Source organism: Schistocerca piceifrons, unplaced genomic scaffold, assembly GCF_021461385.2.
Source record: "Schistocerca piceifrons isolate TAMUIC-IGC-003096 unplaced genomic scaffold, iqSchPice1.1 HiC_scaffold_851, whole genome shotgun sequence".
NCBI lineage: Eukaryota > Metazoa > Arthropoda > Insecta > Orthoptera > Acrididae > Schistocerca > Schistocerca piceifrons.
In genome coordinates, this window is record NW_025729115.1 from 288,058 (window position 1) to 306,737 (window position 18,680).

Here is an 18,680-nt window from a genome sequence, read left to right on the forward strand (position 1 = left end):
CCTGCCTCACCCATCCCATGGACCAACAACAGCAGAAGTGGAGTCTGACTCCAGGACAACATCTCGGTAGTGGGTCTCTGGCATTCCTAATACTCTGGCCATCATCCATTACACTATGGATCTGGACCCGGATAATGTGCTGGAAGCCACCACAGTCTGTGCAGGGTCTGACGTCTGCTTTCTCAGGGACTAGCTGTGAGCTGCAAGTCTGAAACATGTCGCCTCCTGCCTTTCCTGTGCCAGACTCAGGATAGAATCCTCTACCACCAGCAGTTCTGAAGCTGCATGTCAGCCTTCAGAGCATACCACACCACACCCACCTTGTCTTCCCCTGCACCGGCCAGGATTCTTCCAGCCCTATGAGCCAATTCAAAGGGGGAGGGATGATGTGTTTTTGCCAGACATTTTGATGGATCAGTTGATGTAATTATGCATATGTCCAGCGTAAAAGGATACACCTTCCAGGGCCAGGTCAAGTGGCAAGACACCCACATCAAGCTTAAGGGCTCCCACAGGCTGTCACTTATTGCAACTGACTGATGTCTTCAGTGAGCTTCCCGATGTACCTACCGACAACAACCCTATGCTACATGGCTTTCTCCTAGACTATCATTTGGACTTCATTGTTAATTACCATTAATGTGCGGCACTGTTGACGAGCTCATGGAGACTGCCTCAGAGGTGACCAGATTTAGACCAAACCTTCTTGGCCCAATAATATTTCACATTATATGTTTGTTTACACACAGTTTTTAGTTTCACAGATTTTATCTTTATAAATTTAATCCATTGTTTCTCGTTATGTACAGTCTTTGAAGCCTCTGACCTGATTAAATAAATAAAAGTTTGGCATGCACACTGACTCCTGATCTGCCTAATGTGGTACTGTCTTTGCTTACTATACAATCAACAGTGGCGTTTTCAGTGAACAAACGGACAGCATATCGGTGCACCCAGAGTGTGGATGGTATTTGAGTGCTTCCCATTTGGCCCTAGAAACAGTGTTCTCCTTGCCTGTCATGTGAATTTTTCGACAAATTTCAAGAGTACCATATTGGTACAGAAGTTTTCTGTTTTGTGTATTTCCAGAATAGTCAGGAACTGTTAATTTTATGTGATTTATTTGCATATAATTTGTGCTTAATAAAATCTGTGTTGTTAAAGGAGCAAATTTGCAACAGTTATTTAGCATTTTATTGCAAATTGTTACTATTGAATATTTAATTCTGCCAGGAAATATCCTTTGACTCATTGGCTGACTACAAAGGTGGCTTTGACTGCTACCCTGTCATATCAGCCAAAAACTTTTAATTCTCTACGATAAACATCATAGCAGGAAGGAAAATTATCACTTTTTAGTTTTCTAATGATTTTTGTTGTCCCTTTAGGGACTTCATTTTTTAAACAAATCTCTATTATTATTATTATTATTATTATTATTATTATTATCATTTTTATTATAAATGATTTATCGTCAGTATTGTATGTAAATCCCTGAAAATATTTAAGTGTATGAGCATGTTGTCAGTAGTTGTTGAGCTATGAATTTCAATCCTCATTGAGAACTTTACAGTGTGAAATAATCTAAAGCTAGATGACAATTACTCTTGTTATACACCATCAGTAATATAAGACAGACAGTAAGTATTAAAGTATCTCAGATAATAAATCATCAGTTATATCTGCTTAATATTATTAACACTTTCCCTAAATGCTTGATTAAATTATGGATGATGCCTGTGAATAGCCTGCAAACTGCAAGTGCTATTAGTGTGCATGTTTACAGATAAACATTGTGCCACAGCATTCAGAGAGCTGTTCTGCGTAATATTCACTAATTAACTGTTTATGTATATTAGGTTCGTGAATAAGGTATTGGATTGGTGCATCAGTTCAGACCCTTTTTCCAAAAGTGGATATACTTAACAAAGACTTTACTCATCAATAATATATTCTCCTTCACTATTGACAACAGTTGGCCAGTCGGGTAAATTTTCGATTTTGTGGTTTTGAGATGAAGAACTCATGGAGCCATGTTTGGTATGCATGTTCGGAAAGGAAGTTTCTTGAAGCTTGTTCGGTAGAGTGTGGAAAAGTTGAAAATCTGAGGGTGCAAGATCAGGTTATTAAGGTGGGTGTCGAATGACTTCCCAATCCAACTCCTGTACAGAGTTTTTTGTCAGTCTGGCAGAATGGGGGCAGCCATTGTCACGGAGTAGCATCGCTTCACTCAGTCTTCCTGGTCATTGTTATCGGGTTGAGTGTTCCAGGCCTCTCAGTTGATGACAATGTCAACAATGATGGTTAAACCTAGGGGAAGCAATTCATAGTACACCACACCATCACTGTTCCACCGAGTGCATAACAGTATCTTTTGTTGATGCGCGCATGTCTCTGTATGGGGAGTTGCTGCTTTGTTTGTTTGAGCGATTCATTTCTTTTCCTTGTTTTAATGTAAAGACACAATTTCTCATCACCAGTAATGATACAGGATAGGAATGGTCATTGTTGTTCATGAGTCAACTGATGACAAGCAAGCAAAGATGCACATATGGCCACCCACAGATTTTTGTGATTTTGACTTAAGAGCATACAGTACCCAAATACCCGATTTCTGAACCTTCTTGATTGCTTGCAAATGTCACATAATGGTGGAATGATCACAGTTCATCACATTTGCCAGTTCTCGAATACACTGATTTGCATAATTGTGGATTAATGTGTTTAAACAATCTTCATCAAACCCTTCTTCCTGAATGTGGAGAGTCACTGGCATCAAAACTATCCTCTTTAAAATGAGAAAACCATTTTCTTGCCATGCTCTGTCCTGTGGCATTATCCCTATACATGGTACAATTGTTTCTGGCTGCCTCCATTGCTGTCACCTCTCTGTTGAACTCAAGCAGAAGAATATGTTGGAAATGTTCCGATTTCTCTACCTATCTCTCCATTTTCTAGCACCCACAGCTCCACTCACTTTTTCCAAATGACAAAATGACAATATTTAAGCTCAAACAGTAGCAGTGAACTACAAATAAAAAAAGACAGTCAATAAATAAACCCATAGCAACTGGCTTACCAACATGTAAAACAAAAACGCTATGAACTTATGCACCAGTCTAAAATATATCACCACTCCCTGTTCCATATACTGATAAGCATAATACATCAGCTGATATTCCACCAGTTCTTTTATTTTCTTTTACTGAAACCAGTAACTGATCTTGTTTATTTGTAAGACATCTTATATTTAGGATCTGATGAAAGCAGCATAACTGCAGTTTTGAATCTCAAGATTCGTGTGACACAAACTACCAGGAACAGCCATTGGTTGTGGCACAAATCCTGCCGCACTGCCACTGTAATTTTAGTTTGTTCATGGCACAGACCTGTTCTGCTGGATCCTCACATAATAACATCTTTTATTTTTGGATATTGGTGGTGAGAAGTGTATGACATGACTTGTATGTCCTGTTCTTAGATGGGTTTATCTGTACAGTGTCATACTATTCAGAGTGTTGTAATTTTGCCTCTGTAACTTGTAACTATGTGCTTCTCCACTCACAGTTCCTATATTCAATAAACAGCTGCTCACTACAGATATACAATTGGGGTCAGACACTTCATATTTTACATGTTGATTAAAATTTGCAGGGACCTGTCTTTACAGATGAAGGAGGTTTGCCACTATCAGCAGTTAGTAAATGAACAGCAGTTCCTTCTTAACTAGCTCCTGCGGGAACAGCAACAGTAATTGACCTCGCTGCTCAGCATATGCATCACCTCTTGGGGACAAGGGAGGCTGGACCCTGCAGATTCATGCTGTGGCGGCTTTTCGGCACCTTTCAGGTGACAGATCAGCAAAGCTGGAAAGCTTTCTGTTTCTAATGGTCATATGCTGATATATGTTACTTGTTAAAAAAATTACCTCTCTTAGTGGACCCTATGTTGTCATTGATTCAACAACTGAATGATTTGTTAAATTCTCATTAGCTAGGCCTGTATAGTTGAATGCCAACTACAATGACACTGAAGTAAGTAGCAATTGGTTTCTACTCTTAACAATTAAGTTTTTACAAAAATCATGAAAGGAAACAAGTTTGGTAACAAATCATTTTATTCTCTGCAAGTCCATCTTTATACAGATGGTTACAGGACTTTGGCTGTTCAACATAAACTGTTGAATCGAAACACCTTCATCCATCTGAATTTCCAGTTATTTTATTTGAGAAACCAGTTTTAGTGTTACATTATGTCCTCTTCAGGTCCCCTGACGTACGAGTAGGAAGAATCCCACTTGTGGTCCACCACACAAAATAGGGCCAGCATTCAGTGACTGGTATCTATAGATTTCTTATCGACACAATGATACCTTCGATCATCACTTGCTGGCAACTGATGATCATAGGTATTGCTGTGTCAAGAAGAAATCTACAGATAACAGTCACTGAATGCTGGCAAGTGATGATCAAAGGTATCCCTAAATCAAATCCATGGATACCAGTCACTGAATGCCAGCAAGTGATGATCGAAGGTGTTGCTGTGTCAAGAAGAAATCTAAGGATACTAGTCACTGTGGCTGGCCCCTGTTTTGACTGGACCAGAGGTGGGATTCTTCATATATGTCAGTCAGAGGGCTTTGAGAATGGCATCATGTGGTGCTAACTGGTTCGCAGATAAAATAACTGGAATTTTAGACAGCTATAGGTATTTTGATTAGACATTTTAAATCACTTTATAGTTACTCAACATATTTGCCATTAAAATTTATATATTTTGCATTTGAAAAAAAAAACCAGAAACATTTTTTTCCAATTTGATGTTGTACCTCAACAACGAGGCTTCTTGAGTTGAAGAAAATTGCTGTCCATATGTTTTTTTGGTTGGAGATAGCGGAACAAAAAGAATTCATTTTGTATTTTTCTTCATCAATCAATCAATTGTTCCATATGCCTAGGAACAGCTGGCATTGTCATGCTGAAGGCTGGTCTGAATTTTTGTTGCTTTCCCTCATTTCATCAATGACATGTGGTAAACAAATAATTGTATATCATCCAGCAATAACTTCATCAATCCTCTAATGTAATGGTCATGACATAAAAATTGCATCCAAAGAAACAAACAATTATTTTCTTTGAAGTGCTTCACAAAGAAACCACTTCTCTTGGTTCACTTCATCTTGGGACACAAAAACAATTGAGTTTGCTTCGCTTCCATCTATATGGACATATCGAAGTTGCAATGTTATTTACAGATTCCTTGTTTGAATTGTTTGATGTTTCCTTGGACAAATAGACCTGATCCCATTTTTAATTCCATGCAAATTGTTTGGAATCCATCAGAAATATGTTTCTTTCATAGCTAAATGTTCATAAAGAATCATATGTACTGTAATCTGTAATATGTCTATGGATGCTAGTATCTCACGGTAAGTCACATACTGATACAGTTCACTCATGTTTCATACAGCACCACTGATTTTCGGAGGAGGAACGGCTTTTGGTTGATCTTCATGAAATTCATAACTGACAGAAGCACAGTTGTGATGAAATTCTGTAAACCAATTGTAAGCAGACATTCCTGAAGGCAATTGATTACTAAAATTCGAACAAAACAGTTCAAGGGCTTGTTATTGAGTTAGACGTTTACAAAAATTGTAAAAAGTCACCCCACCAAAACATTCCTAAGAGTTGCATTTTTCGTGGCATCGTTTCTTTAAATGTTTGATGTAAATGAAATATTCACCCCATTTTTAGACTACTGTTGCTTTAAATTTAAAACAGTGGTAAAAGACCATTTAGTGGTTGTTTGTAAGAACTTAAAAAGAATCTCTCATATTATATCTAGTCATCTGTGGATGGCTGATCTTCAGCCCTTAAGTTCCAAGCTTGCATTTACTTACAGCGAGTGTGAGCATTCTGATAAAGACCTCTTTTTAATATAGTTGTTAGATGTGGCCCAAATAAGGAGGTACCACATGAAGCTGTGGAATTTCTAGATTCCTCTGTTAAGTATGCACTTAGTATTGCAAAAGCTTTCCAGTTAGCACAAACAGATAGGCATTATTAAAAATTTATGAAAATTTATTAAGTTAACCCAGCCAGTTTAGTTTTGTACATCCAACGTCCTTATAATAACTATTGGCGAAACAGCTCCTACATAAATGCACAGCTTTCCCTCCACAGTAGGCACCATATGACTGTATGGCTTATTGGCCAAAAGACCATGTCTGGGATTGTTCAGCCACAAGGTACAAGTCTTTCTATTAGACACCACTTTGATGACTTGCACGTCTGGTGAAATGAGATGTATGATGAGGACAATGTACACACCCAAACTGAGAAAATTCGCTGACTCATCCAGAACCCTGTGATATGGCGACAGTAGTACTAACCAGTAGACGACATATTGGTGCCACTGTAGGGACTGTGGCTTTATTCCACATCACGTGATAAATTAACAAGATGGCATGTACAGTGTCACTCCTCGCTATGTCAAACAGTAGACTGACTTACTCACTGCTTGTTACCTGTTGTGTCCATCCTGCCCAAGTTGTGTGTTACCATTTTGTATTCAGGAAATGCCTGCCACATGATACCTGCTTCATCTAATGAAAGATGAAGAAGAAGTCACTGAATGCCATGTTAGGAGAAAATGGGAGGGGCCGAGACCAAATTTCAGGGCCCATAGAAGCAGCACCTGTGGCTGTTTCCTGACCATATAAGCAGGGACATCATCACAGAGCAAAAACTCTTTCTGTGACCAGCTTCCTGAAGTCCTTGTCTTGACAGCCTCCTGTAACATCATAAGAAGATTTCAGTAATATGTTACTGAGATGGTTTGCTCCTTACAACTGTCAGTCCCATAACAATACTCAGTATCACCTTGCTCAGTGATGGTTTGATCTTCATCCCATTTTTGCTTTTGGTGAACCTGCATGTTTCCAATGCTTGCTTTGTCTCAGTGTTGTAGTATTACACCCAGCAGTTGTCCATGGTGATTAGGTAATTTAAGGGGCTTCACAAAGATTCAAAATCATGAAATATTCAATTTTTACTTTTTTTGCATTTTAAAAGCCTATAGACCTACCCCGTTCGATTGATATATAATTTATTCAGTTCAGGAGATTACAACGATTTTTAAAATATTTTTGAAATGTGTTATGCATGGGTGTGACCCACTGTGGCAATGCTAAACTTCTGTCAAGTGTTGTACTCATTAATCTACATGCTCACCATGTACATTTTAGTGATGTGAGAGAAAATAAGTGTTGTGGCTAACCTAGTGAATTCTGTTCATGTAAGTTCCTGTTTTATTGAAGAGTAATCATGGGTAAACGTAAAGTGACTAGAAATCCTCTGAAGCCTTTTAAGAAAAGGAGAAATGTTGGAAAGCCGAAGACGATAACCAAGTGTGTGAACCTAATGACCTAATGTTGCTGGTACACCTGCCCATTGCAATAAAAGTGAGAAAGAAAGTACTTTGCAGAGGAAGCTTGGTTCAGTTAGTAAAAAATGTGAATGTTTTATGGGTGAATCGGATGTGAATGAAATATTTGATATGTCAGCTCTCAATGGAATTCTTGCAAACTGTGTAACATGTATTCAGTGTAGTGAAGTTGGCCTGGAACTCTATAAAAAAAAATCAGAAGGACTTGCCAGTGAAATGGAACTGAAGTGTGGTAAGTGTTGACATACATGACCACCTTTTGGAACAGTGTTGCAGTTACTCCAAATGAAGAAAATGGTAGTGAAATCTATGAATACAAAATTAGATTTGTTTATGCTTTGCATACAGTTCTTAAGAGTGCTACTGCAAGTGCAGTTTTCTGTGGCATAAAGAATCTTCCAAATCCCCCAACCAAGTTTATGAACTATAATAGATTTATAGGGTATAAAGCAGAAGATGTCTATATAGAATCTATGAAGAAAGTTGTGGAAGAGGCAGTAATAGAAAACAGTGGTAATAGAGACTTGACTGCAGCATTCAATGGTACCTGTCATGAATGGAGACACACATCCCTTCATGGTGTATGGTGTAGTATCTGCCACCAGTATGTATACAGGGAAAGTTTTAGATGTAGTAGTAATATCTAAATATTGTAGTGTCCACAAAAAAATAAAGGTACACATCAGAATAATTGCATAGCTAATTGTAGTGGCAGGTGAGGGGATGGAAGTGGCTGCTGTAGCTAGTATATTTCAGCATTCCATTGTGTGTGATAAAGTGTTATATGCGAATTACCTTGATGAGGGTGATTCTAAAAGTTTAAAACATATTCAAGAACTGAAGTTCTACGGTGAGGATGTTGCAGTGCAGAAATTTGGGTGTATTGGACATGTTCAGAAATGAATGGAATCAAGACTTCGACGACCGAATAGCTTCATACTAAAAACAAAAACTCATTGAGAGTAAAGGGTTGGATGGGGAGAGGAGGTTAATTGACAGTGTAACCGACAAAAACCAGAACTGTTATGGAGTGGCTATTAGGCGAAACACACACAGTGATGATGAGATGAAGAAGCTGTTTGAGCTCTCTCTCTTTTTTTTCCGTACTTTATCAACTGATCAAAGTCACCATCATTACTTGCATCCCAAAGCAGAAAACAGTTGATCTATGTACAATAAGGGATTCCTAACTGGTGAAGTGTACACTCATAAACACAGTCTGCCTGATGCGGTAATGGAGGTGGTAAAACCTATTTTCAAATACTTAGCAGCACCTAAACTTTTGAACAAGTGTGTTCATGGAAAACTCAAAACCCCAGTGAAAGGTGCAAACAGTGTTATATGGTCAAGAATCCACAAGAGTGTGTTTGTTGGAATAGAAACACTTCACTTTGGTGTGTATGATGCTGTTGCTACTTTCAATGATGGCAACGTTGTAAAGTGCAAAGTGTTTCAAAATATGGGAATGAAGGTAGGTTTCAACATGGTACAAACAATGCTTGCTTTTGCCAAGGAACATCTTCAGGCTGCTGACAGGCTGTAAATACCCTAGAAATACAAGCCAGAGTAAACAGGAGGAGGACAAAGAGAAAGCTGGAGGAGGAGTTTGCAGAAAATGAAGATAATCCATCCTATGGACCTGGAATGCAATAAAAAGGCAATCCGAACTTTGTTGCTCGGTTCCCAAAAGTTTTATTTTTTCATACAAATTACATGTTTTCTCAAGATCTACCAAACCAATTTGCTTCACATTTTCAGGAAATGTTACACAGTCCCTTCTGCGTAACTTAACACATCCTTTTTTCCAAAAACTTGTATATTGCTGAACTTATAAACAAAAAATGGCACAAAAAGTAGTGAATTTTCCTTACAAAAGAAAAAAAATTAATCTCTTAACAACTAACAAAATCAAATAGGGGTAATGGAGGAGTAGGTTTAATAATGAATAAAAAAATAGGAGTGCGGGTTAGCTACTACAAACAGCATAGTGAACGCATTATTGTGGCCAAGATAGACACAAAGCCCATGCCTACTACAGAAGTACAAGTTTATATGCCAACTAGCTCTGCAGATGATGAAGAAATAGATGAAATGTATGACGAGATAAAAGAAATTATTCAGGTAGTGAAGGGAGACGAAAATTTAATAGTCATGGGTGACTGGAATGCGTCAGTAGGAAAAGGGAGAGAAGGAAACATAATAGGTGAATATGGATTGGGGGGAAGAAATGAAAGAGGAAGCCACCTTGTAGAATTTTGCACAGAGCATAACTTAATCATAGCTAACACTTGGTTCAAGAATCATAAAAGAAGGTTGTATACCTGGAAGAATCCTGGAGATACTAAAAGGTATCAGATAGATTTTATAATGGTAAGACAGAGATTTAGGAACCAGGTTTTAAATTGTAAGACATTTCCAGGGGCAGATGTGGATTCTGACCACAATCTATTGGTTATGAACTGCAGATTGAAACTGAAGAAACTGCAAAAAGGTGGGAATCTAAGGAGATGGGACCTGGATAAACCGAAAGAACCAGAGGTTGTAGAGAGTTTCAGGGAGAGCATAAGGGAACAATTGACAGGAATGGGGGAAAGAAACACAGTAGAAGAAGAATGGGTAGCTATGAGAGATGAAGTAGTGAAGGCAGCAGACGATCAAGTAGGTAAAAAGGCGAGGGCTAATAGAAATCCTTGAGTAACAGAAGAAATATTGAATTTAATTGATGAAAGGAGAAAATATAAAAATGCAGTAAATGAAGCAGGCAAAAAGGAATACAAACGTCTCAAAAATGAGATCGACAGGAAGTGCAAAATGGCTAAGCAGGCATGGCTAGAGGACAAATGTAAGGATATAGAGGCTTGTTTCACTAGGGGTAAGATAGATACTGCCTACAGGAAAATTAAAGAGACCTTTGGAGAGAAGAGAACCACTTGTATGAATATCAAGAGCTCAGATGGCAACCCAGTTCTAAGCAAAGAAGGGAAGGCAGAAAGGTGGAAGGAGTATATAGAGGGTTTATACAATGGCGATGTACTTGAGGACAATATTATGGAAATGGAAGAGGATGTAGATGAAGACGAAATGGGAGATAAGATACTGCGTGAAGAGTTTGACAGAGCACTGAAAGACCTGAGTCGAAACAAGGCCCCGGGAGTAGACAACATTCCATTAGAACTACTGATGGCCTTGGGAGAGCCAGTCCTGACAAAACTGTACCATCTGGTGAGCAAGATGTATGAGACAGGCGAAATACTCTCAGACTTCAAGGAGAATATAATAATTCCAATCCCAAAGAAAGCAGGTGTTGACAGATGTGAAAATTACCGAACTATCAGTTTAATAAGTCACAGCTGCAAAATACTAACGTGAATTCTTTACAGACGAATGGAAAAACTGGTAGAAGCTGACCTCGGGGAAGATCAGTTTGGATTCCGTAGAAATGTTGGAACACGTGAGGCAATACTAACCTTACGACTTATCTTAGAAGAAAGATTAAGAAAAGGCAAACCTACGTTTCTAGCATTTGTAGACTTAGAGAAAGCTTTTGACAATGTTAACTGGAATACTCTCTTTCAAATTCTGAAGGTGGCAGGTATAAAATACAGGGAGCGAAAAGCTATTTACAATTTGTACAGAAATCAGATGGCAGTTATAAGAGTCGAGGGGCGTGAAAGGGAAGCAGTGGTTGGGAAAGGAGTGAGACAGGGTTGTAGCCTCTCCCCGATGTTGTTCAATCTGTATATTGAGCAAGCAGTAAAGGAAACAAAAGAAAAATTTGGAGTAGGTATTAAAATTCATGGAGAAGAAGTAAAAACTTTTGAGGTTCGCCGACGACATTGTAATTCTGTCAGACAGAGCAAAGGACTTGGAAGAGCAATTGAACGGAATGGACAGTGTCTTGAAAGGAGGATATAAGATGAGCATCAACAAAAGCAAAACGAGGATAATGGAATGTAGTCAAATTAAATCGGGTGATGCTGAGGGAATTAGATTAGGAAATGAGACACTTAAAGTAGTAAAGGAGTTTTGCTATTTAGGGAGTAAATTAACTGATGATGGTCGAAGTAGAGAGGATATAAAATGTAGACTGGCAATGGCAAGGAATTCGTTTCTGAAGAAGAGAAATTTGTTAACATCGAGTATAGATTTAAGTGTCAGGAAGTCGTTTCTGAAAGTATTTGTATGGAGTGTAGCCATGTATGGAAGTGAAACATGGACGATAACTAGTTTGGACAAGAAGAGAATAGAAGCTTTCAAAATGTGGTGCTACAGAAGAATGCTGAAGATAAGGTGGGTAGATCACGTAACTAATGAGGAGGTATTGAATAGGATTGGGGAGAAGAGAAGTTTGTAGCACAACTTGACTAGAAGAAGGGATCGGTTGGTAGGACATGTTTTGAGGCATCAAGGGATCACAAATTTAGCATTGGATGGCAGCATGGAGGGTAAAAATCGTAGAGGGAGACCAAGAGATGAATACACTAAGCAGATTCAGAAGGATGTAGGTTGCAGTAGGTACTGGGAGATGAAGAAGCTTGCACAGGATAGAGTAGCATGGAGAGCTGCATCAAACCAGTCTCAGGACTGAAGACCACAACAACAACAACAACAACAACAACAACAACCAAATTCAAATTTTTAAAAATCCCTATGGTAAGTTGTAGCCAACACTCCAATAAGTAACCTGTAAAAGTTTCAACTTCGTAGCTCAAATACTTTCTGAGAAAATATGTAATTTATAAGCACTATTGTTATAAGCACTATTGTAATGTTGAAAAGATAGGGTTTTCCAGTGCCCCTTAAGAAATATGGATTAGTCTGACTCAGCTGAAACATTTCCGTTGCTACCTTGGTTCAGTGGGCTTTTTGAATGGTGATAGTAGTCTTGAAATGCAGCAGGCATCAAAACTTGTAGTGTCGCGAGATGTTGAAAACTTATCCATGACTGATTTTCACTTTCACCTCAATTGTGCTATGCCAGGCTTTGACCACCAGGGCCTCCACTTCTGTTTCAATTCCCAGTTCTTCAAAGAGAGATGGTCTGCCACTTCATTCATCATCATTATGTGTTCCCCATCAAAGGCAAAAACAAATTATTGTACAATACTCTATCAATGGGCTGCTCCACTTTGTTTTGGCTCTTCTAGCAGTGTGCGGTGGTTTTGGGATTTCTGTGTGTACCAGAAATGTAGCCTAATTGTAAAAAAAAAGTGGAGTAACTTCTTTTTTTTTTTTTGATATGATAGTTAAGACTTTATGAGTACCTCTTGTGTAATAAAATTTATCTGAGCCTCTACATATCTCACAATTTGTAGTTGGCAAGGATACTAGAACCATGACTAAAATCCAACTCCAGGGCAGGTAAGAGTTAGCTCACGGAATTGTTATACCATTTGGTTTGGCATACTGAGTCAGAAGTTATGCCCATCTTTTATCTGCACTTACTTGAAACACATTAGCATTTAGAACACTGGATAACTAAATCAGTGACAGATTTTAGGCTTTCTAACAGCAGTGAAGACACACATTCTGAACATAAGTTTACTGTTACCTGGAATTAAAAAGCCATGTCAGTTCTGTTTGTGATATCGTCTACCTCGGAATGACATACGAGGGTCAGTCAAGAAATAATGTCCCATAATTTTTCTCCTTCAAATAAAGTTTGTTAAGTGAAAAATTTGAATTTGGCACTATTCCACAAAGCTTTTCCCCCAGTCCACTGGATGTATTCTGAAACCTTGATTATGTGAAACTCAACTCGCACTTTTCTCACATGACATACCGAAAGCTGTGGATCGTGGCAGGCAAGTAGATGTAGTATTTCTTGATTTCCAAAAAGCATTTGACCCAGTACCACACCTACACTTATTGTCAAAAAGATGATCATATGGGGTATCAAGTGAAAATTGTGACTGGATTTGAGGACTTTTTGATAGAGAGGATGCAGCACATTATCTTGGGTGGAGAGTCCTGTTCAGATACAGAAGTAACCTTGTGTGCACCCCAGGGACGTGTGTTGGGACCCTTTCTGTTCATGTTGTGTATTAATGACCTTTCAGACAATATTAACAGTAACCTCAGACTTTTTGTAGATGATGCAGTTATCTATAATGTACGGTCTGAAAGAAGCTGCATTAATATTCAGTCAGATCTCAATAAGATTTCAAAGTGGTTTAAAGACTGACAGCTAGTTTTAAACATTCCGAAATGTAAAATCGTGCACTTCACTAAAACAAAAGACATAGTATCCTATATCAGTGAGGCACAGTTGAATTGAGCAACCCTTACAAATATCTGGGTGTAACACTTCGTAGGGATGTGAAATACATAGGATACATAGGCTCAGTCATGGGTAAAACAGATGGTAAACTTTGGTTTATTGGTAGAACTGGGCAAGTGCAATCACTCTACAAAGGAAACTGCTTACAAATCACTCACGTGACCGGTTCTAGAATATTGCTCAAATGTGTGGAACCCATACCAAATATGGCGAACGGGAGATGTGGAATGTATACAGAGAAGGACAGCACAAAAGGTCAAAGCTTTGTTCAGTCCATGGGAGAGTGTCACAGAGATACTGAAGAAATTGAACTGATAGGCCTTAAAAAGATGAATGTAAACTATCCTGTGAAAGTCTACTAACAAAATCTCAAGAACTGGCTTTAAACAATGACTCTAGGAATATACTACAACCCACATAGGTATCATGAAGATGAGATTAGAATAATTACAATACGCACAGAGGCATTCAAACAGTCATTCTTCCCCCGTTCCATATGTGAATGGAACGGGAAGAAACCCTAATAACTGGTACAGTGGGAAGTACTCTCTGCCTGCGTTTCACAGTGGTTCGCAGAGCGTAAATGTAGATATAGATGGAAGTAGGTGTATATGTAATCAGAGCTGTAACTTTCTATGTCAGTAGATGCCAATACTGCCATTGAGTGCAAAATGGCTGACACTGATGTTTGTACAAGACAGAATTTGTGATAGGGTTCTTGAAGGCAGAGGGTGAAAGGCCCATTCATGTTCATGAAAGACTGACAAATGCTTACAGTGATGCAACAGTGGATATCAGCACTGTTAGATGCTGAGTTGATCCCTGTAACATAGCTGAAGTACAAACAGTGTTGGCTGATGAAATGCAGAACCTCAAGGGGGTGACTGCAGTGGCTCCACACTTCATTCAGTGAGTTGATGACATCATTTGTAGAGACTGCTTGGTGACTGCAGATGATTTGTATTGCGTAACATCCATCAGTAAAGGCAGTGCGATGATGATTATTCAGCAACTGGGATACTCGAAAGTTTATGCAATTTGGGTACCTAGAATGTTAGATGACCAGAATAAAGAGACTAGAAAAACAATTGCCTCATAACTCTTGCAGTTCTTCCATTTGGAGGGAGAGGAGTCTCTGGAAAAAGCTGTGATCAGATATTAAACATAGGTTCATTGTTTTGAAACAGAATCAAAAATGCAGTCTATGGAATGTTATCATAGAAACTCATCAAAGAAAAAAAAAAGAGTTCAAAATTGCAATGCACAATAAATTCTGTCCAATATGTCAGAACCCTGAAACAGCTTAAAGCTCATCTTCAGCAAGTTCGCACAACAAAAGCTACGACAGATGTTTTTCTTTTGCGTGACAATGCAAGACCTCACACAAATTGTCAACCCACTGAAGAGATTGTGAAATTGGATGAGAAGTCTTCGCCTCCTCTCCCGTAAAGCCCTGACCTGGCACAATCAAACTGTTATCTGTATGGGCCACTAAAAGATACTGTGGGACCCACTTTGAAGATGAGGAGTCTGTGAAAGTGTCCATGCATCAATGGGTTTAGAAGCAGGACTGCGCATTTTACCACTGGAATACATGCTCTTGTTAAAAGCTGCACCAAAACTGTGGAAAATTACATTGAAAACTCATAAATTGTCATTGTTGTGGTTTTCAACATACGTAGTTGTATTTCAAATTCTTGACAAATAATAAAAAAAATTGGGAGGCATTGTTTTCTGACTGATCCTCTGACTTACCCTTTTTCGGGGAAGATTTGTATAGTTACACTTGAGCTTCATAATGTCTCTGGAATAACTACAATCAAATCAGCCAGAAATGGAAATTAAGACATTTAGAAGTGAGAGGAAAAAAAGATTGTAAGTAAGTAGGAAGATGTGAAAATTAAGACAGCTAAGTAAGAAAGTAGAAGAGAGGCAACACCAGTGGAGATTAGTACTGATAAAGGAAAATCAATATGTATAATTTCATAGAAGAGGTTATACCAGATAAAGAGTATAAAATAATTCCTGAGACGAGTATACATTGGATAATTTTTGCATCTTGGACTCCAGTTGGAATGACAAAGACAACCTCCAATGGGTTGTATGCAGAGTAGTTTCGAAATAAACACTCTGTTTATTGGCATGGTAAAGCTGGTATAACAGCACTGACTTTGCTAATGAAGGAAGAATATTAAGGTGGTAATTGAGCACAAAATAATAATAATAAAGAAATGAAACTTAAAAAAGGTTTATCTCTCTTGAATAGCAAGATCTTAAGTGGGTAATATATAATAATTAGTGATTCCCACTATGCTATTGTATCCCAGATGCTATTCTGCTACTGCACTCAGCTCATACATGTACTGTGTGGATTAGCCACATACATTGAAAAATGTTTTGCCAGTGTAGACGATGATAACAGGAGGGCAGTAAAATCACCGTCTCTGATGGTTTTGTCATTTGAGTTCATAGTTAATATCAGAATCAGTTACCAGATAATTTATCTCAGTTAATTAGTGCATTTCCGTGCATTTATTGTCCGGTTTTAGTAACAGGAAGTATCTTCACTTACATGCCTTTACAATTACCCCGTATTTGTACATTTTTGTTTTGTTGACATTCACCTTTTATATGAGATATTTACTGATAAATTTGTTTGCAATAATTTTACAGCCCAATTGTTTCTATAAACTGAAAATAAGTAATCTGCAGAAAAATACCTATCTTTTGTGTTAACAGGGACCTGAAGCACAACCATCAAAATGTTAGATGTCTGTCCAGCTCCGCGAGCTGATGTGCCCACAGAGAATCTAAAAACATCTGATTATTACAGAACACTGCACATACCACCTCGTTTCGATAATCCATGTAAGTTACATAATTTTCTGCTCCTTTTTCTGCAAATTCTATTTAAATTATTTACAATGTGTGCATGCTATTAAAATACTGATCTAACATTTCCCCTAGCCCTGTTGTCAGTGCAAAAATTTCCTGCTTTGAGCCATTTATTGCACATAATTTGGGATTGGGAAATATTGTGCTAACAAGGAGAGGTCCCCAGCAGAGGCATCGACTTTTAGAAACCATCTATATGGTAATTTAGATTAAGGCCCCAAGTATTACTACACCCTGCAGCCATTACCCCAGTGGACTCTTGTTTATGAGTAATCAAAGGGAAAAAAATACTCGAAATTTTGCTGGGTACTCTACAACTTTAAAAAATTGATGGCGAAAAGACTGTTTGCATAGAATAATAGTAATACTATTACTATGCCGCTGCTGCCTCTCTGGGTTTCCCTTATGTTAATTGTCCCATGTGCCGTGAATGTGGATAAAGCCCAACCTTGTACAAGTGCTGATGTAACACGTTCAAGTGAGAATATCATTACTTACTTGCAGAAGCATTCGTTTTCAAGGAGATGTGAAACTGGACAACATGAAATTTTGAGGAAAGGCCGTACATGACCAAAATTATACCTGCTTCAAAAAGATAATTCAAAACACTCGCATTCCAAACTTCATGCTGTGAGCAGCACAAGTGATTATGTACTAGTCCTAGAAAAGGAAAATTATTCTGCTGCCCATGTTTGCTCTTACGTACAAGAAAGATTGTATGGTCCGCTGAAGCTTTCAACGATCTGAAGCATCGGATTAGTGGTTTAGCACAGAATGCTTCTTCTAAAGACCATCTGAATAGTTTTATTTTTTACGAGAACTATCCAAACATGTGTTTAGTTTTTCAGAGCTACTTAATGAACATTGCAAACTGATGAAAATCAGATGCACTGAAGAAGTGAAAGGAAACAGAATCATGAAAGGTCTAATTGACATCACAAGTCTTCTTTGTAAACAAGAGCTAGTTTCAGAGGTCATGATGAGACAGAAGATTACCTGAACCCAGGAATTTCAGAGCCATTGTTAAATATGTGCTAAACAGGATAGAAGATTTGAAAGTACATTGGAAGAAAATGGGCTGTTTTTGGGATTTTCAAAAACTATATAGAACAAATTTATTGAGTGTGCAAATGAGTCAGTTTGTGAATATATACAGGGTGTTACAAAAAGGTACGGCCAAACTTTCAGCAAACATTCCTCACACACAAATAAAGAAAAGATGTTATGTGGACGTGTGTCCGGAAATGCTTAATTTCCATGTTAGAGCTCATTTTAGTTTCGTTAGTATGTACTGTACTTCCTCGATTCACCACCATGCTTTCATACGGGATACTCTACCTGTGCTGCTAGAACATGTGCCTTTACAAGTACGACACAACATGTGGTTCATGCATGATGGAGCTCCTGCACATTTCAGTCGAAGTGTTCGTACGCTTCTCAACAACAGATTCGGTGACCGATGGATTGGTAGAGGTGGACCAATTCCATGGCCTTCACGCTCTCCTGACCTCAACCCTCTTGACTTTCATTTATGGGGGCATTTGAAAGCTCTTGTCTACGCAACCCCGGTGCCAAATGTAGAGACTCTTTGCACTCCTATTGTGGACGGCTGTGAAACAATATGCCATTCTCCAGGGCTGCATCAGCGCATCAGGGATTCCATGCGACGGAAGGTGGACACATGTATCCTCGCTAACGGAGGACATTTTGAACATTTCCTGTAAGAAAATGTTTGAAATCACGCTGGTACGTTCTGTTGCTGTGTGTTTCCATTTCATGATTAATGTGATTTGAAGAGAAGTAATAAAATGAGCTCTAACATGAAAGTAAGCGTTTCCAGACACATGTCCACATAACATATTTTCTTTCTTTGTGCATGAGGAATGTTTCCTGAAAGTTTGGCCGTACCTTTTTGTAACACCCTGTATACTGTATTTAAGTCTGGATAGAACCTCATTTTATGCTAGCATTGTGAATGAAGCAACAGACATTTTGGACAAGTCACAATGCTGTATTGTTGTGAGGCTTGTGGACTGCAAAGGCAACGTTTAAGAAC

At 38.4% G+C, this 18,680-nt stretch overlaps 1 long non-coding RNA gene across 5 annotated transcripts in view; it reads left to right on the top strand.

Moving 5' to 3' along the window:
- The window catches only part of LOC124771002, a 95,176-nt gene that overhangs the window by 38,181 nt on the left and 38,315 nt on the right, over positions 1-18,680 (top strand). For all 5 annotated transcript variants that reach the window (XR_007013259.1, XR_007013260.1, XR_007013258.1 and 2 more), the window contains 2 exons: positions 3,655-3,849; positions 16,469-16,597. This is a non-coding gene — a long non-coding RNA (uncharacterized LOC124771002). The remainder of the gene's footprint in view (positions 1-3,654; positions 3,850-16,468; positions 16,598-18,680) is intronic.